General features: G+C 43.4%; 1 protein-coding gene across 1 annotated transcript in view; it reads left to right on the top strand.

Annotated features, from left to right (window-relative positions):
- Nucleotides 1-24030: 24030 nt before the first annotated feature.
- PRDM10 (PR/SET domain 10) overlaps nt 24031-26421 on the top strand; it is a 75635-nt gene continuing 73244 nt past the window's right edge. Inside the window, exon 1 of the mRNA XM_054712754.1 lies at nt 24031-24177. The gene's annotated coding sequence lies outside the window, so the exon portion shown is untranslated. The remainder of the gene's footprint in view (nt 24178-26421) is intronic.

The raw sequence follows: 26421 nt of genomic DNA, 5'->3' as shown, positions 1-26421 counted from the left end.
ATACTAACAACAAGCCTCTGAGGCTTAGAGAGATTAGATCACCTGTTCCATGTTACACAGAAATTCGGTGGAAACAACAGGATTTGAACCTAGGTCTGCCTCTTTGCAGAACTGTCTCTCTTGAGTACAGACTAGACACCACTTAAACACCGCCAAATATTTCCCTGTCCATTTGTGGGAAATAGTTATTTCCCGTCTTTTCACCCACAACCCTGTCCCTTCTGCAGGGGCCTAACTTGAAATAAGTATGTGCTAAGTCTCAGTGGCTTCACTCTCAGAAGGCGACCTGGCACGGCATCCGAATTCTGGAGGCGCTTCCCCGTGGCTCTCCTTTTGGGAGCAGTTGCTCTGATCACATTTTCTGGCGCACCTCCTCAAAAGCGCAGTCAGCAGCCTTCAGCGCGGCTCCTGGACGCCTGCCCTGGGGACACTGGATGATGTCTGTACTATTTTAAGATGAAAAGAGCTCTGCATCCAGCAGTCCAGAAACATAGTCGAAATCAGCTTGTAAATCCCCACCCCCGTTCCATTTTACATGATGAGGGCTGCTGCAGACTCGAGCTGTTTCCAGATAATGCTATATAGCAAGCCGGTCTCTCTCCTTTTTTGGATGGTTGCAGACCAGACAGGAGCTCTGCCACGGAGTGGTGACTAACCCCGCCGTCAGGCCTTCAGATGTTGCTGATCTCGGAAGGACCAGATGGGCTCTAGATCGTTCCAGAAAACCGGGGTTGTGGCATCTGCACGTGGCTGGTATTCACACACTCAGTTATACAGCCATGAGAAAATATTACGAAACGAAGATTCATTGGAGTTTTGTTAAATTTGTTAGATGTGACCACATTATCGTGGTTATGCGAGACAATTTTTCTCCTTTGAAATGCACACTGAGAAGTATCTAGGGGTGAAACTGAAGAATAAGGGGTGGCTCCTGGATTGAGAGCCCGTGAGGAGCAGGCAGAATGGAATGTTTGATTCAAGTACAGTTGACCCCTGAACAATGTGGGGGTTGGGGACACCAATCCCCGTGCAGTTGAAAATTCACATGTACTCTTGACTCCCCAAAAACTTAACTACTAATAGCCTGCTGTTGACCGGAAGCCGTACCAATAATGTAAACAGTGGCTTAACACATATTTTGTAGGCTATATACACTGAGTGGCCAGATTATTATGATCTCTGAACACATAATAATCTGGCCACTCAGTGTATATCCTATATAATAATCCTATATAATAAAAGGCTAATATGCAAATTGTTCCCTCGACCAGGAGTTCGACCAGCAGGCAGGCCGGCCAACTGCCCATGTCCCCTCCCCCTGGCCAGGCTGGCTGTACCCCACCCGTGCACGAATTAATGCACCGGGCCTCTAATACACACACACACACACACACACACACACACACACACACACTGAGTGACCAGATTATTATTCATTCAGAGATCATAGTAATCTGGCCACTCAGTGTATATGGTATACTGTATTCTTACAATAAAGTAAGCTAGAGAAAAGAAAATGTTATTAAGAAAATTGTAAGCCCTGGCCAGTTAGCTCAGTGGTTAGAGTGTCGGCCCGAGGACTAAAGGATCTTGGGTTTGATTCTGGTCAAGGGTACATACCTTGGTTGCAGGCTTGATCCCCAGCCCAGTCAGAGCTCATGCAAGAGGCAACCAATTGATGTGTCTCTCTCACATTGATGCTTCTCTCTCTCCCCCCTCACTTCTACTCTCTCTGAAAATCAATGGAAAAAATATCCTCAGGTGAGGATTAACAACAACAACAAAAAAAAAAATGTAAGAAAGAGAAAATACATTTACAGTATTTATTGAAAAAAATCACATCTAAACGGACCTCACAGTTCAAACCTGTGTTGTTCAAGGGTCAACTGCAATTTAAAAGTGCATTACCTGAATCATTGAGGTTTGATTATGTGTATACTCTTTCAGATCTGCTACAAATATTTACGTTGAAGTTCACAGAGAACAGTAAAGATAAACTATAAGACAAATGTATCAACTGACATGTTTGGCAAGGATAAGTGATACTTAAATACTTGAAGATCAAGTTAATATCACCAAATAAAAAGGTTAGAAAAATTTCAAGTCATAAAGACGATGTATGGGGCCATAACCCATCCTTACAAGAGGAGTTATTCTTGTCATGGTTGTTTTTAATATTTTGCTCTTGGCTGCTGCCCTCCACAGATTAAGGTTGAAGCTTTTAAGACTCATGAGTTTGAATTATCAGGGATAAAGGGTGAAGATAAGTCTAAGGATTCATGCCTTCAGCAATAGGTTTCCTATATAATTGTTCATCATGCCATTTTGCTTAGTTCTTTGTGAAAACTTTTGGGTGTTCAATCTTGAGTTCTGTTTTCTCTACCACTCAGCTATGTTATAAGTCAACTAGAGGCCTGATGCACGAAGATTCTTGCAAGAATGGGCCTTCCTCCCCTGGCTGCTGGCACCACCTTTGCTCTGGCCCGAGCCACCTTTCTGCCTTCCCACGCTGCCCAGAGGCCCAGAGCGGCTGGGGCAGTGCAGAACACCTGTGTCGTCACCATGGCGATGACACAGGTGTCCCGCCCTGCCCCCGGCTGCTCGGCACCTGAGTATGCATATTAACCCGCCATCTTTGTTTGGTTAATTTGCATACTCACTCCTGATTGGCTGGTGGGCGTTGTGAAGGTACAGTCGATTTGCATCTTTCTCTTTTATTAGTGTAGATTCTAATTTGAGTTCAGAGGTGTCTGATGAAAACCAAAGTGAGCTCTCAACTGTCCATCTACTTTATGTTATCCATGACCTCTTAGTTCCTCAAACTGCTAACTCCCTTTATAGCCATTCCCTTGAGGAAATGCAAGGACATCTTTTTGTAAAAAAAAAAAAGTGAATTTACCCCTGCTTGAGAAATTCTGCCATAAGGAGATCTGGGAGTGAGAAAAGGAAAGAAAGGGACAGGTAAGACAAAGAGAAAATCATGATGAGACAATCAGTTAAAGTGAACTTCTGGGGTTCTTTGTGGCTTTCCATTATTTAAGTTTCCACTTCTTATCAAAAATTGATGTGGTTTTTAAAGTAAAAACAAATAAACAAACAAGCAAAAAGCCAATGCAGTGCCATTTGGCTTGGGTATGCTCAGTAAATGCCGCAAAATTTCCTTGGAGTTAGTAGCTATTTCTGCTTGCTGCTAAGTAAGTCTCTTTGAATCACTGAGCATTATCAACATTAAGGGAAACTGGACATTCTCAAGCAACTGGTGCCACCTTAAACACTAACAGGCTATAGCTACCAAGTTCCTGGGCTAAAGATATTCTATATTTGTGTGGCGATTGTATTTTCTGAAGCTAAAATTGAGACTTCTAATCAGATAATGAGATGAAATACTTTATTTTATTTTTTTCATTGATTTATAGAGAGAGTGGAAGGGAGCGAGGAGGGGGAAGAGAGAGACACACATATGGATTGGTTGCTTCCTGCCACCCCCACCTCCCACCCGGGCTGGGGAACCTGCAACCAAGGTTTGGGCCCTTGCCTGGGAATTGAACCCCCGACCCTTTGGTGCACAGATGGATGCTCTAACCACTGATCCAAATTGGCCAGAGCTGAAATATTTTAAATCAGAATATTTAGCCACCATATATACTTGACAGTTAAAATAATATTTTCCCATTCTACCCCCTATTAATAGCTGCTTTCATTGTTATGTATTGGGCAGCCTTGATTGTAATCAAACTTTTGCCTTAAGATAGAAACTCAAACGAAGTACATGTGTTAAAGAGGAAATAATGTATAAAAATAAACAGCAGTAAAATCACTGGAAATCACGGTGCTTAAATATTTCAGAGTTTTCAGCAATGTTAGGTCTTTATTTTCAATACATTTAGTTGTTTAGAACAGTTGTTAGGCCACTTTTAAAGACCGGTTTACAATTCTGGCAGATCTGATGATATGCAAGAACTAGAGAGTGAAAAGCAATCCTGTTATATTCAGCATCGGGAAGATTCTTCGTAGGTTTTATGTACAATTTTGGAAGAGAAGTGTGCACAACTTGCGAATAGTCCCAAAAAATCAGCCAAAACATGTAGAGGCTAGAAAATGAGCCATATGGAATTTATCATCCAGATACACTCACACAAATGGGAAATAATGAATGTTCAAATTTATTCATTACAACATATAATGACAAAAGATTGGCATACACCTAGAAGTTCATTAAGATGAGACTGGTTTGCCCTACCTGATTTGGCTCAGTGGATAGAGCATCTGCCTGCAGACTGAAGGGTCCCAGGTTCGATTCCAGTCAAGGGCACATGCCCGGGTTGTGGGCTTGATCCCCAGTGGGGGGCATGCAGAAGGAAGTCGATCAATGATTCTCTCTCCTCATTGATATTTCTACCTATCTTTCCCTCTCCCTTCCTCTCTGAAATCAATAAAAATATATTAAGAAAAAAAATGATGAGACTGGCTTGATGAATTATAGTGCATCTATACAATGGAATTTACTGAAGCTATAAAAAAGGTTGAATAAACTCTTTCTATTGTGTTAGGGAAAGATCTCCAACATACATCGTTAAGTGGAACAAGTTCAGAATAGTAAACGGATTATGCTGGCATCATGTTAAAAAGTAAGAGAAGGGATAATATATACTTATATCTGCTTGTGTGTGCATAAAAATAATTTCTGGAAGCATACACAAGAAATCAATGAGGATGATTACTTATAAAAAGTAGGTGAGAATTGGAATAAGTGGGTGCTGGAGAAGCAAAGAGACTTTGTATATTATAGCTTTTTATACTTTTTGATTCTTGCAAATGTATTACTTATTTAAAGACCTAAATAGATAATTTAAAACAAATAGTAAAAATGAAAAGAGCTCTGACTGGTTAGCTCAGAGTGTCGTCCTGATATGCCAAGGTTGCAGGTTAGATCTCCAATCAGGGCACATAAAAGAATCAACCAATGTGAGCGTCGACCTATGAACTAGGAGGTCAAAGTTCAATTCCCCATCAAGGCAGGTACCCAGGTTTTGGGCTGGATCCCCAGTGTGGGACGTGCGAAAGGCAGCCAATCAATAATTCTATCTCATCATTGATGTTTCTATCTCCCTCTCCTTCCTCTCTGAAATCAATAAAAATATATTTTAAAAAAAGAATCAACCAATGAAGGCATCAATAAGTGAAACAACAAATTGATTTTTTTCTCTCTTTTTCTTTCTCTCCTTTCCTCTTTCTCTCTAAAAAATAAATAAAAATCAATCAATAAATAAAAAATTTTAAATGAAAACAAACAATATGAAGAATCATGAGAGGAAGAAGATCTACACTTATGAAAAGCCATAAAAAACACATCTTATCTGAATATCTCCATAATCAGTGTCAATTGCTACATGGTTAATTCAGTTACAGACAAACAAGAAATGGATGGATTGTACCATAATATAGTGCACTTACGATTCAAAGACATGGCCCTAATTTACAGAAGAGAAGATTGAATTATTAACTGATTTTTCCAAAAATGACAAAGATTAGTCAATGAAAGAATAATGCAATTCACTGCTCTCTGGACACAATAATGTTTGTAAAGCACTTTACAGTTTGCAAACTGCTTTGACATATATTATCTCATAGGACAGAACCTTCTATTTCTCATTTCACAAATACAAATGAGAAATAGAAATAAAGAGAAGATGAACACTTGCACATAATCTCAGCCAGTAGGACAGGGTATGTACAACCGGAATTAGCTTGAAACATGAGGAGTATATGATCACTGGGCTTACAAGTCACTGGACCCCTTAAAAGTACTTATAGCTTTAAAATTCATCTACTGCCTTTCGCCCAGAGTTATTTCTCAATTATTAATTGTTTGTCCTGGTTCTCAGATTTAGCTGAATTTCTGACTAATTTCTTCATAATAAAAGGCATAGAAAACCTTTTTACCTTCCATCCATTTCATCTTAAGTTTTAACGTAAGAATCATGGGAAAGGGCTGTTAAAATACAGATTCCTGGCACCTCTCTCCAAAGGTTCTGAGTCATTTGGGTCTCAGGTGGAGCCTAGGAATAATGCTTTATCGTAAGCACGTGGCTATACACTGAGTGGCCAGATTATTATGATCTCTGAACGCATAATAATCTGGCCACTCAGTGTGTGTATATATGTGTATGTGTGTGTGTGTGTGTGTGTGTGTGTGTGTGTGTGTATGTGTATGTGTATACTTGCACACCCCTATGTGTATATATATATATATATATATATATACACATATATATATATTTATATGTATATGTATATATGTATATATATATTAGAGGCCCGGTGATGAATTCGTGCATGGGTGGGGTCCAGCCAGCCTGGCCAGGGGGAGGGGACATGGGCGGTTGGCTGGCCTGCCTGCTGGTCGAACTCCTGGTCGAGGGAACAATTTGCATATTAGTCTTTTATTATATAGGATTATTATATAGGATATACACTGAGTGGCCAGATTATTATGCATTCAGAGATCATAATAATCTCGCCACTCAGTGTACTTACGCAGGTGGTCCGAGCATTGCCCGAAATAATATGCTCAACAACAAGGGAGATGATTTGTAACTAGGAACCTCCGTGTGGCTGATTAAAATCTCAGGTCCTCTTTCCAAAGCTCATTATTGTTACTGCAAAGAGGCTAAGGGGATGCGCTGGGAGTGATGATTGGCCTCCAGTGATTTGAAGAGAAGCAATGGTGACTACACGTGGTGCTAAGGATACTTGCCTAGCGTTCAGGAAAGATTCACAGAATTAAATGAAAACTCATCAGGTTTGTTTCCTTTACTTCTGAAAATCTGAAAGGGGGCAATGAACTCACCTTGGAGGGTCTGAACAAACTGCTTCTAAGGAGAATTTTAAGTGTTGACCATGTCTATTAAAGACCTAAGTGGTTTGAGATTTGGTTACCCTAGTGACTGCCTCTCATCTGCAGTGTGGCAGTAATTTGCGATCAGGTGGAGCATAGCAACTCACAGGGCCCCAATCCACCTGCAGGAGAGGGAGCCGAAAACAACAGAGGCCTCCTCTGGAGGACCTTCCTCCCACGTGACCTCCTCCCACTCCAGTCTTGCTGAAGCCTCTAGCTTGGCTGCCTTCGGAGTTTGGACCAACATTTACCTTTCTTCTGCTGGCCTCTCCATAAGAGAGCATTTTGTGAAAGCTGCTTTAAAATTATGTAAAGTGGCTTCATGCCTGAAGTTTGTCCTTGACTGAAGGCTTTTACAGTTTTAAATACCATCTGCGTGCCTTTAACTTTGTACTCATTCCCCAAGGCAGTGATTCACAGGACGTGCTTTTATTAATTGAATAATAAATACTTTATAGGTATTCTAATAAAATCTGATTTAAAGTTTAAGTGGTGTATTGACTCATTCTCAAATAACCATAGAGCACACGTCTGTAAAAGCCAGATAGAAAAATGCAGATGAGAATAAAACCGGGGGAAAAATTAAACAATGGTGCACTAGGCGAGATCACAGAAACAAGGGAGAAAGTGGTAAGAAAATTTTCATGAATTTTGGAAAGACATATTCACCAGGAATTACAAATGCTATTTCCCCCCAATTCAAAGATTACCATGTGTTAGCTTATCTTGTTGCCCTGCCTACCTGCCAGTAGAACATGTTCCCTACAAAAATAAAAGGCGTTTCACCCTGGCTGCAGTTGCTCGGTTGGAGCATCATCCTATACACAGGAAGGTCATGGGTTTGGGCGCATGCGGGAGGTGCGGAGGCAACTGATCAATACTGATGTTTTTGTCTCTCTATTAGTTTGATTTCCAAAAAGAGAATAGATAGATGCAGTGACTAGGAGTTTGTCTAAGGATGAAACTGGATTGCCTATTACATTTGCCTCATGTCCTTTTTAAAATAAATTTTTTTATTGATTTCAGAGAGGAAGGGAGAGGGTGAGAGAGAGAGAGAAACAATAGTGATGAGAGGGAATCATTGATCGGCTGCCTCCTGCACACCCCATACTGGGGATTGAGCCCACAACCCGGGCATGTGCCCTTGACTGGGAATCAAGCCGTGACCTCCTGGTTCATAGGTCGATGCTCAACCACTGAGCCATGCCGGCTGGGCCTTCATATCCTTTTGAACTCTTTCTTCACAAATAAAATGACAAGGAGCCTTAGATGGGTGAATGCACTTTTGACTCTTGGTAAGATCTTTACCTGAAAATCTTATTAGGGCTCCAAGATGCTGGCCAGGACAGAAGCCCGAGCAGCTCAGCAGGCATAGCAGCAGAGGGAAGACGAAGAGGGCTCTCCTTAGCTTTGTCTTCCTCATTCACACCTCACCCACAGTTTCCTCATCCGGAGTTGCACCTGCAGAACTTTCTCAAGGTTTGGAAGATGAAAGTGGGAGCCCTGGAAAGCGCAGGGAGTGGCCATGCTGCGGCCATAGATTCCAGACCAGCGCTCCCCACAGCTCTTTCTGAGACACGGCCCTGCTCTGTCCTGTGCTTAGCAACACAGAAGCCACAGGCCACCACTGAGCGCTTGGAAACATGTCTAGTGTGAGTGAGGAACTGAATCTTAAACTTTGTTTAGTTTAATAAATTCAGACTTAGCCACACATGGCTGCTGGCTGCTACATCAGACAATGCAACTTTATACTTTGGGGTGGCTTTTCCAGATAGTACAGGCCACATCCAGGTTTCTTGACTATTGGAATATCCTCAGGTGTGGATTAAAACACACATACACACACACAGACACAAAACAAAACAAAACAAAAAAACACAGAAGAAGTAGGAGGTTGAAAAGTGAAAGGCTGGAGAGAAAAAAAAAATCCTTATCTATTCCTGAGGTAGAAGGAGAACACATATACAATTATTTCTAAGTCAAGTAGATAGAAAAGGAAAACTTAGTCACCTGACCATTTGGTATCGCTACACCACCAAAACATGATTTTGCTTCCCCCCCTGCAAACTGAATGGAGTGAAAGGACAGATGACTTTGGCATTATGTAATACAGTGAAATATAAATGAAAAACAAACACCAGGCAGGCCTCAGTGGATGTGGATTAAATTAAATATTTACACTCTACACAACAGAGCTTTTGTAAAGGGCAATTTTATAAACCAGAAGCCTCAGGAAGAAAAGGGTGGTGGAGATGGTTTTATTTGTAGAGGACCGGCTGTTTGACACCTAGGCCAAGAGCAATCTAACCCAGCTGCCAGCAGGCGCCTTGCGTTTCACAAAATAAAATGATCCAGCTGTGTTTACCTGCATTCGCCTAGGACCGTGGTCGGCAAACTGCGGCTCGCGAGCCACATGCGGCTCTTTGGCCCCTTGAGTGTGGCTCTTCCACAAAATACCACGGCCTGGGCGAGTCTATTTTGAAGAAGTGGCATTAGAAGAAGTTTAAGTTAAAAAAATTTGGCTCTCAAAAGAAATTTCCATCGTTGTACTGTTGATATTTGGCTCTGTTCACTAATGAGTTTGCTGACCACTGGCCTACAATAAAAGAGGTGGGAGGTACATATACCACTCAATGTTGATAGTAGTTGTTTTAGTTAGGTTTTTGGTTGTCATTGCCTCTATTCTTTTGTGTTTTCTCCAGATTTTCAGCATTGAGCTAAAACATTTATTAAGAATTTTTTTTTCTCAGTTGGAAGAAGATATTCGCCGATGACACACCTGATAAGGGGTTAATATCCAAAATTTATAAAGAATGCATAGAACTTAACACCACAACAAACTAACATTTGGTATCCAATTAAAAAATAGGGTAAAAGACCTGAATAGGTATTTCTCCAAAGAGGACATAGAGATGGCCAATAGACATATGAAAAGATGCTCAGTGTCACTAATCATCAGAGAGATGCAAATTAAAACCACAATGAGTGCGTGGCTCAGTGGTTGAGCATCGACCTATGAACCAGGAGGACATGGTTCAATTCCCAGTCAGGGCACATGCCCAGGTTGCAGGTTCGATCCTCAGTGTGGGGCGTGCAGGAGGCAGTCGATCAATGATTCTCTTTCATCATTGATGTTTCTATCTCTCTCTCCCTCTCCCTTTCTCTCTGAAGTCAATAAAACAAACAAACAAAGCCTCAACTACAATGAGATATCACCTCACACCTGTCAGAATAGCTATCATCAATACACCAACAAAAAAGTGTTGGGAGGATGTGGACTTTTGGTGGGATTGCAAATTGGTGCAGCCACTACAGAAAACAGTACAGAGTCTCCTCAAAAAATTAAAAACAGAACTACCTATGACCCAGCAATTCCACTTCTGGATATTTATACAAAGAAATCCAAAACACTAATTTGAATAGACATATTATGTTCATTGCAGCATTATTTACAGTAGCTAGGATATGGAAACAACCCAAGAGCCAATTGATAGACAATTGGATAAAGAAGAGGTGGTACATATATACAGTGGAATATTACTCAGCCATAAAAAAGAATGAAATCTTACCCTTTGTGGCAACATGGATGGGCCTAGAGGGTATTATGCTCAATGAAATAAGTCAGAGAAAGAGAAATACCATACGATTTCACGTATATGTAGAATCTAAATAACAAAATAAACAAACAAAAAAAAAAAAACAGAAACAGACTCGCAGATACAGAGAACAAACTGTTGGCTGCCAGATGGGAGGGAGCTGGGGGGCTGGGTGAAAAAGGCGAAGGGATTAAGAAGTACAAATTGGCAGTCATGAGGATGTAAAGTACAGCACAGGGAATATAGCCGATAATATTGTAATAACTAGGTATGGCACCAGCTGGGTACTTGAAATATCAGGGGAATGGCTTTGTAAATTATATGATTGTCTAAACACTATGCTGTACACCTGAAACTAATATAAAATAACACTGAAACATTTTTTAACTCAGAAGATTAAATATTAAAAGAAGAAAAAATAATTTTTTTTCAAAAGAGAAAAGCATAGAGAACAACATAGTTAACATTCATGTGCCTACTACTCAGATTGAACACTTGTTCATAAGTTGTTATATTTGCTTTGAATATTTCTCTCTCTTTTTTCCAAAGAAATAAAATACTCTAGCTACACCTGGGTCCCCTGTGTACCCTTCCTCAGTCCCGTTGCCCAACCCCCTTTCCCCAGGAGCAACCATTAGTATGAGTTTAATGTGTTTTCCCACACGTTTGAAGTACTTTTCCTACATGTGTATATATTCATGAACAATACATACCACTGTTTCATGTGTTTTAAAATTCCCCATGTTTTCCAAAAGAGACATACAAAAGGTACCTACAATAGGTACATGAAAAGATGCTCAACATCACTAGTCATCAGGAAAATGTAAATCAAAACCATGATGAGATATCACCTCACATCTGTTCGAATGGCTACGATCAAGAAGCTAAGAGGTAAGTGTCAGCGAGACTGGTGCGCTGTGGCTGGGAATATGAATTGGTGCAGCCACTATGGAAAACAGTATGGAGTTTGCTTAAAGAGTTAAAAATAGAACTACCATATGATCCAGCAATTCCACTTTGGGGTATGTACCTAAAGGAAATGAAATCAGTATCCCAAAGAGATATCTGTGCCCCCATATTCATTGTAGCATATTCACACAACCAAAGTGTCAGATAAATGGGTCAAGAAAATGTGAGATATATGATATATATATATATATATATATATATATATATATATATATATATCAGCCATAAAAAAAGAAGGAAATCCTGCCATTTGTGACAACATGAATAGACCTTGAAGCCATTATGTTAAGTGAAATAAGGCAGACAGATAAGGGCAAATACTGTATGATCTCACTTATATGTGAAATCTAAAAAAGCCAACTCAAAAAACAGAGTAGAATGGTGGTTTCCAGGGGCTGGTCGTGGGGGAAATGAGATGTTGGTCAAAAAATACAAACTTCCAGTTCAGGGGATGTAATTACAACATGGTGACTGTAAGTTAACAATACTACATTGTTGTATACTTGAAAGTTGCTAAAAAGAGTAGATCTTAAAATGTTCTCACCACAAAAAAGAAATGGTAATTATAAGGTGATGGAGATGTTAACTAACCCTACTACAGGGTTATACATTTCACACACACATATATATCACATATATCATCACATTCTATACCTTAAACATGTCAACCATATTTCAATAAAGCTGGTTAAATCCACATTGAATTACATGGCATATATTTCTACAAATTACTCTTGTTTTTTTAACTTCATGTTTCTGGGAGATGTGGAAGCATACAAACTTATCTTAATTCGACAAATTACTCCCCCCACCCCCCATGGGCCCCCTCCAGCCCGCAGAAAATACTTTCAACAATAAAGATTTAAAAAAAAATTAAAATAGCCCTAACTGGTTTGGTTCAGTGGATAGAGCGTTGACCTGCGGACTGAAGGGCCCCAGGTTCGATTCCGGTCAAGGGCATGTACCTTGGTTGCGGGCACATCCCCAGTGGGGGGTGTGCAGGAGGCAGCTGATTGATGTTTCTAACTCTCTATCCCTCTCCCTTCCTCTCTGTAAAAAAAAATCAATAAAATATATTTTAAAAATTAAAATAAAATAAAAAGCACCACCATGATGATAAAAAGTAACATTCTTGTAGAATTGTACTGTGTGTAGTCTCATGTTACCTCATTTGAGCTTCACAACAACCTGGGAGGCAGATATTATAATTAATCTCATTTAACAGATGAAACATAGTCCAAGAAGTTCAAGGACTTGCCCAAGGCTAAACAGGTAACAAAAGGCAGAACCTCAATTCAAACTCGGGCCATCGCAGGCAAAGAGTTTCTGTGCCCCAACATTTTCCCTCCCGGGGGCCCTGGATTCTCAGCCCAGTGGAGAGTGGCAGGTAGAATTCTCCCTTGCTGACCAAAGAACTGAGAAATCAGTAAGAAAGAAACAAGGAAACCAGAGCAAGTGAGAAAAATCGTCTTTTTGTTCAGGTATGTAGTGTTACTAAATTTTGCCCTGATGACCATCACTTGGAAAAGATAGACAAAAGTTCATGAAGATTATAACTACTTCAGGGCTACAAGTGTTCATCAGCAATTATGCAGGTGAACATATGTCTATCATAGCATGTCACTCTAAGGCATTAATCGAAATGCAAATCCTTATCTATGGGACACACACGTTCAGGGTAGTGGGGTATGTGTCCTTAATATCACGCTTTAAGTTTCAGGAAAGTTAACTCACACATTTTAAAACCTTTTTAAACATTTTTAGAGGCTTTTAAACATTTTTAAACATTTCTATATGTTGCTACAACAGTAACTTAGATATCATTCTAGCGCATTTTTTAAAAACAATGTGTTTTTATTGATTTTTAGAGAGAGAAGAAGGGAGAGGAAGAGCGAAGGGGAAACAGCAACGTGAGAGAAACACTGATCAGTCACTCCTCTGTGCACCGTGAGCTGGGATCGAACCTGCAACCTAGGTATATCCCCTGACCTGTCATTGAACCCACAACCTTTTGGTGTACAGGACGACACTCCAAGTAAGTGAGCCTCCTGACCAGGGCTGAAAGTGAGATCTTTTTAAGTTGTTTTAACCCTTCTCTACCCAGTCAAGTGTAGTAAGGACGTGAAATGTTTATTTCCCTTCTGCACACTCAGTGGGAACTCTTATCCCCATTGTTTGGGGAAAGAAGGGAGAGGGGATGTCTGAGCCTCTTTTGGCTGCGCTGCCTCTGCCCCTGGTGCAGGCAGCCAAATCCTGTGAGGGCGAGTCTCTCAGGGACCCTGCGGGGTTCCCTTGCATCAGAGAGGCCCTCTGTCTTGACCACTTCAAGTGTCCCTGGGCGCCCATTCCCAGGGCTCTCCGCCAGGGGTGGACCCAGGCTCCTCAAGGCCTCTGTCCGGCACCCCGTGCTGGAGATTGATGCCAACCTCCAGTGTGGAGGGGGGATGCCATCTCCTTCCTCACCATTGGGTCATCTCCGTGGGTGATTCTCTCATGGCCTCAGGCCAAGTCCCACGACCTCACAGCTGGCGAGGCCGGAGAGTCAGGCCTGAAGGTTTCCCCGGCCTCTCTCCAGGCCTCTGCTTTTCTGGACTTACAGGGGCATAATGATAAGCAGCAGGAGCAGGAATGGCTGCCTCACCATACGCCCTAAAAAGATATCTGACCTCAATTGTTTTCAACTCTGTATAGGTGGTGGGGCGCACACACACACACACACACACACACACACACACACAAAATCTTCTCTGTTCTCAGCCTGGGATTCCAATCTCCGGGTCTGATTGCATCAAAGAGAAATGCCTAAGTCATCTCTCTAACTTTTTTCATTATATGTTAATGATTTTTTTTTTTTGTGGTAACATTGGTTAATAAAATTATATAGGTTTCAGGTGTACAATTCTATAATTCACCATTTGTATATTGTATAGTGTGTTCGCCACCCCAAGTCAAGTCTCCTTCCATCATCATCTATCCCCCCTTTACCCTTTTCTCCAAGATTTTCAAAAATTCCTCACCCAGCCCAAACCGGTTTGGCTCAGTGGATAGAATGTCAGCCTGTGGACTCAAGGGTGCTGGGTTCGATTCTGGTCAAGGGCATGTACCTTGGTGGTGGGCACATCCCCAGTAGAAGGTGTGGGAGGTGGCTGGTTAATGTTTCTCTCTCATCGATGTTTCTAACTCTCTCTCCCTCTCCCTTCCTTTCTGTAAAAAAGCAATAAAATATATATATATATTTTTAAATTCCTCACCCGAGGATATGTTTTTATTAATTTGAGAGAGAGAGAGGGAGAGAGAGAGAGAGAGAGAGAGAGAGAGAGAGAGAGAGAAACATTGATTGGTTACCTCTGGCATGTGCCCCACCTAGAGATCAAACCCAAAACCTGGGTATGTGCCCTGACCAGGAATTGAACCCTCAACCTTTCAGTATATAGAACAACACTCCAACCAACTGAGCCACTCTGGTCAGGGCTCTTCTCTAAGATATTTAGTCTCCTTTATCAAGCAGAGAGAGAAAACCTTCTTTAGGCAAAAACATCTGCCTACTAAGATCATTTGACTTTTCTTGTGTTTATTTTCACAGTATGCTTTATTTATGACAAATGATACTGGGTTTCCATTTACCATAGTGATATAAGGTTTTACTTTAAAATGAACTTATAAAGTTTTTAAATGTAATTTTGTTTGGACAAAAATATTCAGTTGATAATTGTACAGATGGTAAGTGGACATGGAAAAAGTAGGGAAAGTGGTTATTTGAAAAACTAAAAAGTTTGTGAAACTTAGAAATGTGCCTTAGAAATAGGAGTTAAGTTGAATTAAGGCATGTGATGTGTTTAAAGTAGCTTACAAATAAATGTTTATTAAATGTTAGTGATTCACTACGGTATTGAGCATCTACTACATGCCTGGTAGGTTTTTAAAAACAGCTTTATTGAGTTATTTATTTATTGTTAAAATATATTTTTATTATTTATTTCAGAGAGAAAGGGAGAGGGAGAGAGAGATAGAAGCATCAATGATGAGAGAGAATCATTGATCGGCTGCCTCCTGCACACCCCACACTGGGGTTCAAGCCTGCAACCTGGGCATGTGCCCTGACTGGGAATTGAACCATGACCTCCTGGTTCATGGGTAGATGCTCAACCACTGAGTCACGCCAGCTGGACGGGTTATAATTTATATACCATAGTGTTCTACCAGTATAAGTGTATATTCAGTGACTGTTAGTCAATTTACGGAGTCATGCATCCATCACCACAACCCAATTTAGAGCATTTTCATCACCCCAAAAAGATCCCTCATGCCATTTGTAGTCACCGCCCTTCCCCTTCTCCCAGCCCTAGGCAACTGCAACCTACTTTAAGGTTTATCTGCTCTGGATTTGCCTTTCCTCGTGTAAACTGACTTATACAAGATATGATTTTTTTTTGGTCTGGCTTCTCTCACTTAGCATAATGTTTTCGTGGTTCACTCATGAAGAATGCGGCTATGAACATTCACACACGAGTCTTTGTGTGAACATATGTTTTCATTTCTCTTGGGTAGATGCCTAGGAGTAGAATTGCTGGGCCGTGTGGTAAATTTATGTTTAACTTTTAAAGTAACGGCCCAACAGATTTCCAAAGAGGTGGCACCATTTTACGTTCCTACCAGCAAAGTATGGGAGCGCCAGGCGTTGTACATATATTCTTTTTTTTTTTTCCTAGAGAGAGTGGAAAAGAAAGGGAGAGACAGCGAGAGAGAAACATCAGTGTGAGAGAGACACATCAATTGGTTGCCTCCTGCACCTGCCCCGACCAGGGCCAGGGATCGAGCCTGCAACCAAGGTACATTCCCTTGACCAGAATCAAACCTGGGACCCTTCAGTCCATTGGCCGATGCTCTATCCACGGAGCCAAACCAGCTAGCACCATATATTCTTTCACATAGATATGTGTGATCATACCATAGCCACTATTTTATAGGTGGGAAACCTGCAGCTGAAAGAGGTTAACTGACTTGCAGGAGGTCACACAGCCTTGACCAAGCCCCTGTTCAACCACATCTGACTCTAAATCCCACTCTTTTCTCCCATTCTTGTGGGACAAGGCTCTGTGCTGCGTGTTCCTTTTCATTAGCAAATATCCATTTTCCACACTGTCGCCTGAATTATCTTTCTGAGACACATTTTTTTTTAATTCAAAGAGAAATGATGATATTTTATTATTTAATTAGACTCATGGTGTTGCAAATACAGCAAAGGGCGCTGCGGTAGCTTTTCTTTGGGCCCGGGAGCCTGAGCTGGAGCCGCACAGGAGCACAGGTGAGTGAGTAATGGAGCCCAGGGCCAGGGAAGGAGTCTGGTCTTTTTGCCACCTGGCCCCGGATACCAAGCCCCGGAAATGATTGACATGACTCACTCATTTCTCTGAGTTGACTGTGAAACCCCAGTCCCGCTTCCCGATGACACAGCAGATGAGCAAGGTGGGCAGGAGAAAGAGGTCCCCATCACTGTGGACTTTAACACTCCTGTAACCGCGTGGCTGGCCACCGAACAGAGAGGAGGTTTCAGCTTTCCTCTGGTCTCTGAGTCAGCAACTAGTTTAGTTACTGAAAGCACATCCGCTAACAAGTCCAGGCAACTGCTGCAGGCTTTGTTCCCTTCGCCTGGCTCTTTATGGTTGGTCAAAACACACACAGCAGGGCGTGCCAATTGATTACGTAAAGACGTGGGGGACAACATAGTCAAATTGCAAAGATCAAGCAAGAATTATTGCTCTCTATAATTTTTTCCCCTTCAGCAGGAGGTTAATAAAAGTCTGTCTTCTCTCATTCACATCTTTGTATATCACCGTCTCCAGGGGCATCAAGCACGCAGTGTGACATTTTCATTCATTCATCCTTCATGTGGGGGTGAGTCTTGTTCAGCTCCGTGTTCCCCCGCGGTGCCCAGCATGCTGTCTTACAACATTAGACCTTCGTCGTGTCTCACCTGGACTGTTGCAATCAATCTCCCGGTGGTCACCCTCCACCCATATCTCTGCTGTGCAGTCCATTTTCCACACTGCTGCCCAAGTTATCTTTCTAAAACATATTTTTTTTTAATTCAAAGAGAAATGATGATAGTTTATTATTTATTATTTAGGCCCGCACATGTCTGTGCATTTAAAGATACCCACTATATTGCCCTAACGGTAAGGGCCTAAATGGTTTGGCTCAGTGGATAGAGTGTTGGCCTGTGGACTGAAGGGTCCCAGGTTCGATTCCGGTCAAGGGCATGTACTTTGGTTGCGGGCACATCCCCAGTAGGGGGTGTGCAGAAGGCAGCTGATCGATGTTTCTCTCTCATTGATGTTTCTAACTCTCTATTCCTCTCTGTAAAAATAAATAAATAAATAAATAAATAAATAAATAAACATATTAAAAAAAAATAAAGATACCCACTATATATGCAAGGCCCATGGACACAGGCAATGGGGTGGTAAGGGCCAGAGGCGGGGGTGGGCTGGAGGGGGTCAATTGGGGGGAAAAGAGGGAACATATGTCATACTTTCAACAATAAAGAATTATAAAAATACTAGTGTTCCCGTTGCAGGAAGAATCCTGCAATAGGGTTTCCTGCTGCACTCTACCCCGCCCCGCCTGCTCTCCTCCCTTCTCCCCTGCCCCGCCTTCTCCACCAGCCTGCCTGCTTTTCTCCCTTCTCCGCCAGCCCACCCGCTCTCCTTCCTTCTCCCCCGCCCCGCCTCCGCTCCTCCCTTCTCCTCCCCGAGACTTGCTTGCTTCTCCGCAGCTTTGCTCCCTTCTGCAGCTCTTCACTTCTTTCTACGCTGTCTTGATATGCAAATTAACCGCCATCTTGGTTGGGGTAATTTGCATACATGTCCTGATTGGCTGGTGGGTGTGGCTTGGCTGGTGGGCGTGGCTTGGGCGTAGCGAAGGTGTGGTCAATTTGCATATTTATCTATTATTAGGTAGGATAATTAAAAAATAAAGATGCCCACTGATTCATGGTATGGCCAAAATAAAGGAAAACAAATATTTTAAGGCTCTTGATTGCTGTGGAAAAAACTCCATATCTTTAGCAGGTTATGAAAGACCATTTGTAACCTGGTGCACTAGCCCGTAGTTTGGTTTCTCACTTTTCTCCTCCCCTCTCTGCTCAACCTTAAAAGGACCACTTATTCACTTTACTTATATTTCCTAGCACCTGTGGCAGGCCTGAACCTAAAGCAATGTTCAATAAATACTTTTTGGTAGGTTGATAGTTGTTTCGACCTGTTAAGAGTTATATCAATTCTATAAGTCTTCAAAGAAGATGACTATTAATTCCCAGGAGTTTCTTCATAACAGAGGAAGTATAAGAAAGGTAAAGAAATGACACTTTTTTTCTTCTCCTCAGAGTAGAATCACTGATCCATTCAATCTATGTCTTAAATTGTTTTAAAGGTCAAATCTTTTTTTTTTTTCAATTGCAGAAGTTGACCGACTGGTGTGGCTCAGTGGATTGAGCATCATCCTATGCACCAGGAGGTCACCAGTTCGATTCCCAGTCAGGGCACATGTCCAGGTTGTGGGCTCCATCCCCAGTAATCCCCAGTAGGGGGTGTGCGAGAGGCAGCCGATGGATGTTTCTCACATCAATGTTTCTATCTCTCTTTCCCTTTTCAGTTCTCTCTCTCTAAAAAATTAATAAAAACATAATAAAATAGAAATTAAAGCCCAGCTGGCATAGCTCAGTGTTTGAGCAACAACCTATGAACCAGGAGGTCACAGTTTGATTCCCGGGCAGGGCACATGCCCAGGTTGTGGCTTGATCCACAGTGGAGGGTGTGCAGGAGGCAGCCAATCGATGATTCTTATCATTGATGTTTCTATCTCTCTCTCCCTCTCCCTTCTCTGAAATGAATAAAAAAATATTTAATAAATAAATAAATAATATAAATTTTTTAAAAATTGCAGAAGTGTTCACTTCTCAAAGTAGAAGACATTCATAAAGAAATAGTAAGAGTGCTAATTTTCCTAACATTAGACAAGTTTAGCGAAATGTAATTTGAAAGGCTTTAATGGTCATTTAAACTTGAACTGCTAATTATTTTCTTAAGAAAACACAAAAATAAAGAAAAGAAAAACATAAATGAGAGGTCTCTATAGGCCATCAAGGTTGCTCACACTCGACAAACTACATGAGTCAGCATTTAACAGTTCTGCAAATGCTATTCTGGGACATGGATGTGTTAAAACCACTAAAAGAACTTAAAATTTAGCAAGTTTCAGATTAGCATTTGTAAATTTAATGATGTATAAAAGCACTGGCAGAATTCTGGGACAACAAACATGCTGTTTTTTCTACCTAGTTATGCTGCTGGTAGTGTAGACTCTATGCCCCAAGACCGGCCTTCTGGCTAACATTTTGGGCTCAATAAAACCTTACTTTAAAAATGACTTCAATAGCTAAGATCTGGAAACAGCCCAATATCCCATCAGTAGATGAGTGTATAAAAAAGCTGTGGTACATTTACACCATTGAATACTATGCAGCTGTAAAAAAAGAAGAATCTTTTACCCTTGAGACAACATGGAGAGACCTGGAGAGTATTATGTAAGGGAAATAAGCCAGTCAGAGAAAGACAAGTGTCACATGATCTCACTCATATGTGGAATCTGAAGAACAAAATAAACTGATGAACAAAATAGATCCAGAGACATAAAAGCCTGGAACAGACTGTCAAATCTCAATAATTATTACAAAGTAGTGATTCTAAATTTTTATGGGATCTTGAACTCCTTGGGATGCACTGGGAACAGAAATCTGTCCTTGGGAGAAATACACACATAAAGTTGAACATGGTATTTTTTTAAAATTAAATTTTAGAGAGAGAGGAAAAGAAAGAGAGAGAAACATCAATTTGTTGTTCCACTTATTTATACATTCATGGGTTGACTCTTGTATGTGCCCTGTAATTAGCTAGTCTACACTAAAAGAGAAATATGTAAATTGACCATCACTTCATGACACCCACCAGCCAATCAGGAGTGAGTATGCAAATTAACCCAGCAAAGATGGCAGCAGCCACTCTGGGCCTCTGGGCAGCATGCATGCAGGCGTGGAGTGGCTGGGCGGGGTGGGATGCCTGCTATGAGGGGGAGGGCGGGGGCGGAGGGAGCTACAGGAGCAGTGCTCCAGCCAGAGTGAAGACTGAAGGTGGCGGCCAGAGGGAAGGCCTGGGTCCCAGGTGCTGGAGGAAAACCGGTGCCAGCAGCCAGGGGAAGGAAGGCCTATTGCACGAATCTCATGCAACGGGCCTCTAGTTTTTAATAATAGGAAAGGAGCAAAGGGGGAAGCCAGACCTTATAGGCATATCATTTGGGCAGCTTCACCAGGAAGCTGCAACTTTACACTCCCCAGGGAACCACTGGCCTGTTCCCTGCAGGTCACTGGGGTAAGGAGCCCAACAAAGGGGAGACAGACACATGCACAGTGAAGGTGGGGTCACAAGGAAGGTACTTGCCTGTCAATGCAGCCAGGGGAACCATGTGTTGACCAGAAAGGGTGGAGCCAATGCAAGCCCGTGAAAATTTGGGGATACATAATCCCCTAAACAGAGGTACTCTCTCTTGGCTCTTGCTGCTTTTGCTCTGGGCTCTCTTGCATTCACCCATATGGCCCAGGTGAACCCACACACAATGGACTAATGGACTGCAGCAGGAAACAAGCTAAGCTAGCTTGATGCTGGACTGGACTCGGCTCCAGCAAGGAATGGAAACTCGACACTGGCTCTGCTTTTAGCTCTGCTGAAGCCCCAGCCACACTCCCTCTATGTCTGGACTAAGGGAAATGGGGCCTTTGAAACTCAGGGGTTTGATTCTCCAATAGCTCATCCTCCCGAGTGTCAGGAAATTTTTTCTTCTGATATCACAAAAAATCCATCCCCAAGAGGAACAGGTGGGGACGAGGTCTTCTCTCCACTGGTAACCATGGGATCAGACCGCAACCTTGGCATATCGAGATGATGCTCTAACCCAGTGGTCGGCAAACCGCGGCTCGTGAACCACATGCGGCTCGTGAGCCGTGGTGTGCTGCTCTATTGACTAATGAGTTTGCCGACCACTGCTCTAACCAATTGAGCTACCTGGTCAGGAACTGAACATGGTATTTTGCATAAAATGTTTAGAGGGATTCATAGTATCACGGTTAAAAACCAGGATTTTAATGTTCTTCTCTAACCTGGAGGAAAACTTCCAACAATTCATATATGAATAGACTGAATGACAAGGGTATGAACACAACCTGAATAGTTGAGATGTTTAAATGTGTAGGTTACTTTGTGTGAAGAAACAACAAAAAAATGTATGTTTTTCTATGGACCTAGTCATCAGCAATTATTACATTTGTAGGTATTGGTAATTAACGCTTCTTCCTCGTGAGGAAATAAAAAAAAATAACTTAAAATTTTTGCTTTGTGTCGTTTTTAAAAAATATATATTTTATTGATTTTTTTACAGAGAGGAAGGCAGAGGGATAGAGAGTTAGAAACACTGATGAGAGAGAAACATTGATCAGCTGCCTCCTGCACACCCCCTACTGGGGATGTGCCCCTAACCAAGGTACATGCCCTTGACTGGAATCGAACCTGGGACCCTTCAGTCTGCAGGCCGAATCTCTATCCACAGAGCCAAACCGGTTAGGGCTGCTTTTTGTCTTGACTAAAATGAAAAGAAATTGGGTTCATACTAGAATTTGAAAAGAATCCTTGAGGAAAAAAATTCCTGCCTAATTTTCAAGCCCTGTATTGGTTATTTTAATATGAAAAGGAGGAGAAGTTAGGAAAATATTTACATCCATGACCACAGGAGTAAATAAAAAACACTGGTAAGGAGGCAAAAGGTCCGACTAAAATTTAAATCTATGCAGTACCTTTCTCTTGTTAATGTTTGAAGAGAAGGAGCAAAACGCTCAAGCAACATAGAATCCAAACATGAAGTATCGTGGTAGGCATTTAGAGTCCAATAGTTTCCTCTCATTTCTTACTGGTCTCCTACTTTTTATAATCAGAGAAATGCGGTCCTGACAGGATTACTTCTCTAACCAGTCGTGCTTATTTCCTCTCAGTCTTTAAAATTATGCATCCAGGGCCTTGGTAACAATATCACTGTTTCCTCTTCTATATTGCCATATGTGCTGAAAAAAATCCATCTAATTTTTTCCATCTGATTTGCATCAATTTTTAAAAAAAGCATTTACACTTAAAAAAAATGGGACGAGGTGGAATTTCCTCCTTCTTATGTTTTTAGTTTCTCCATTTTCTGCTGTCAGATCTTCTTTAGGTTCCTGGTCAGCCACTTTGATCTGTTTTCCCTTTGCTCCTCGTTGCACTTTTTTTGTGTGTGTCTGTGGATTTATCCTTTTTTGCAGCCTTTAAAAACAACTTTTTTTTTTTTTAAATTGATTTCAGAGAGGAAGGGAGGAGAGATAGAAACATCAATGATGAGAATCATTGATGGACTGCCTCCTACACGCCCCACACTGGGTATTGGAGACCACAACCTGGGCATGTGCCCTGACGGGAATCCAACCATATAACCTTCTGGTTCATGGGTCGAAGCTCAACCACTGAGCCACACAGGCCGGGCTGTAAATCTTATTTAATCTTCAAAATAACGTAGCCAGGTAGATGTCGTGGATGGGAAACCTGCTCCCTGAAGGGACGACGTTTTCAGGTCTCCTGGAGATCTAGTCGCCATTCCTATCACGGGTAACTAGAGCTGGGTTTCTTGCTCCAAAGCTTGAGCTTATTTTCTCTGCACTCGATTACCCTTTGAGAAGGCAATTTTAAGGGATGGTAGGGTGTGGGGGCCCTGGGTTAAGAAAGGGGTTAAATTACTGGTGAACCAGTATTGAATAATGATACTTCACGTTTCCGAAAAACCATTCCCTTTTATCTGAATGGTAAGGAGAAAGGGTAGATGGCAGTGAAGCGCTCCAGGGATGGGCAGGGACTGAAGAGGGGGCGGGTCAGAGGGGGAAGGAAGCCCTCGGGCCGGGGCACAGCCCAGCGACTCTAGAGCCCGAGGCCGGGGCGTGGGTTCCCGCTCGGAGCACCGGTTCAGCTGCGCGCGGGGCAGGAACGCCGCTCCAGGACACGTGGCATCTCGGGCGTGGGGGCTTGGAACCCCCACCTGCAGCGCATCCTCTCCACCTGGAGCTCGGAGGCTGGTGGTTTCCCCGCCCCGGAGCGCCCGCGGGACCCCGAGAGCCTGGCCCGACTCTGGATCCGAAGAGTCGGCTTTTCTGATTGGCTTAGAGTGCGAACGCAGGCGAGCCCTGCCTGAGACCCGCTCTTTGATTGGGTTTGAAAAGAACAGCAGAGCACGAAATAAAGAGGCCTTCCGTCATTGGGCCATTGTGTGAATCTCCTTTTGCCTTCTCCGCCGAGTGAATAAGCCGCTCGGAAATCTTCGTCATGAGTCTTAAATCTGGGCCTGTCAGTTCGTCCAAGCGTTACTGGTATCTAGGCTGGGCACGGGGTTTATAGAGTTCAACCAATCACATGACGCCGAGATCAGGTTGCCAGGCAGATTATGGTAATGAGGCCCCGCCTTTTATGCTGCTCCCACTCTGCGGCGGGAAGAACCACCTGGAGGTGGCGGGGGGGGGATTGATTTCCATCACCCCTAGGGAGAGAGGATCGGGGACCCGCTGATCTTCCAGCTCCCCTCACCCAACATCGTGTAAGTACCTAAAGGATTAAGGGAACCGGATAAGCCGGCGTCCAGAGTACCCCATCGACTGGGAGGGTGTTTCGTCTTTGCTTAGTCCCACCCAAAATGGCGCCAAGCGCTTTCCGCGTCTCAGAGCCCGGCCGGGGCCAACCGACCGCGGACCCGGGTGGGGGGGGGGGGAATGGATGGTGGTGGTGGTGGGGGGGAGAAATCCCGGCGGCACCGCCCGATGGTACAGTCCAGCCGGGGCTGGGACGCGGCACCTCACTCGGGTTGGGGGGGTCAAACCATCGGCACCTTCTTAGGGGGAACGGGGCAGACCCCCCTACAGGCGTCCCTCCCGGCGCTGCGTCCCGCGACGGCCTCGGCGCCGCTGCGCCCCCGTCTTCCCCGCGCGCACCTCCTCCCCGCGACCCCCGATGGCTCGCACGCTCCGCCGGCCGCGCGCACCTCTCTCCCCTGCCCGCGTTGGTTGGGCCGGGACGGCGGTTGGGCGCCCGGCGCGCTCCTGGGCGGCGGTTGGGCGGGCGCACGGGTGGCTGCGGGGCGTCCCCGGCGGTCGGGGCCGGGGGGGCCGGGGGAGGGCGTGCGGGGGTGGCGGCCCGGCCCGGGTCCTAAGGGGCAGGGTGGGCAGCGGGCCTGCGCCATGGAGCGTCCTGCTTTGTCTCCGAGGGCCGCGCCGCCACCTGCCTCTGATGGCCGGACCCCCCGTTCCTTTTTTTACCAGTGGGCGTCCCTGGGACCCGGGAGGCCCCGTTTGGAGGCGCGTGGGGCTGGCGCGTTGGGGGGTTCGTCTCCGGCGCGAGTGGCCGGGGGTGCGCTGGTGGGAGGCCGAGGTCCACCTGTGCTGCATGCAAGAGTGCAGAGGCGGGGGTGGAAGGCCGTGGGGGAGCCGGTGGATGGTTGGTTGGTGTGGCAGCTCCCACCCCATCATCAGCTTTGCTTTTGAGCGGTGGTTAGCCCGTGGCCAGGTGTTAGGTCCCCCGTCTCCCTAAGGAAAAGGGAGCGCAGCGCTGTTGGGGTGCGGGTGCGTGCGTGTTTCGCTCGGCTGGGCTTGGATTTGTCGGCTTGAAGCACGCGCAGGGCCGGTTGGGGTGCTGTCATCGAGGATTAAGTGCGTGGCGAGTCCCACCCAGCTCAGTCCCGCGTCTTCATTCGCCTGTTCAAATCTTGCCCGGCTCAGCACACCCAGAAGTTCTTGGAAGCTGGACTCAACCTTCATTAAAACACAAAAAATCACTCCGGACTGTTTTCGTGGCCTCTTTTTCCGCCCCGTTCCTTGGTTTGCTTTAAGCTCTTCGAAGGCAGGAAGGTCTTCTGTACGTTTTGAGTCCTCTACCACCCACTCCACCCCCAGCGCCGCAGTAGCTTCTGTGTGGATGAACCGTACGTGCTGCTGTAGAATTGAGAAAAAACAAACAAAACAAAACAAAACAAAAAACCCCAAAACGGATTGGTTGGAGCAAAGCCGAGTTGAAAGCAGTGTTGATTCAATCTGGTATATTTAGAAAGGAACTTCTAGGTTTACTCTTTTTAACACGTTGAGGCGAAATTGGCGTAAAACGAACTAAAGTGTGCAAAATTGAGTAGGAGATTCACCTTTTAAAAAATTGGGACCAAGACATTTTCTTCACCTTGTGAATGTCATCGAGTACGTATTACAGATTACGGCCAAGTCCATGTCTTCGAAAGCTCTGGATGCTTTTTAATTCTTTAGTTAAAATAATTAATGTGATTCGTTTTACCTTTCAAACGCATAACCTAAGTGGGATAGGTTTCTGAGTAACAAGCAGAATTGTTTAAAGAGTTGAGAAATATTCAGCTATAGTTTTGACTTCGTTAATTTTACATTGTCAGCATTGGTCAATACGTAATTTCACCCGGCAAAAACAGTAAACTATTGAACATTCTGTCACTGCAATGTTTGAATTGTGTAGTCATCGTTTGTGTTAAAATAGAAGGCTGATGTACTTTGACCTATTAACCACTCAAGTACAGTCTTTCCCCACCCCCACCCGCACCTCTTTTCCAAAATGTGTAGACACACCCTGTCCAGAAATTTGTGTGTGTGTTTTTTTTTTTTTCCACGAGCAGAATTTATTGGCTGCTGTTTAAATTTATCATAGGTACTCTGAGAAATTGACTTTAAAAGTTATCATAGCAAATGAGAATTTGGCCTGGTGTAGAGTCAATGAGTTAAGAAAAAGCAAATGTTGCTACAACCAAATCTTTGCGGAACGGTTCTGCTCCAGT

The sequence above is a fragment of the Eptesicus fuscus genome, chromosome 23 (assembly GCF_027574615.1).
Source record: "Eptesicus fuscus isolate TK198812 chromosome 23, DD_ASM_mEF_20220401, whole genome shotgun sequence".
In the NCBI taxonomy this organism is placed as follows: domain Eukaryota; kingdom Metazoa; phylum Chordata; class Mammalia; order Chiroptera; family Vespertilionidae; genus Eptesicus; species Eptesicus fuscus.
The sequence above is the reverse complement of the archived record's forward strand: the minus strand, read 5'-3'. Positions and strand labels throughout refer to the sequence as shown.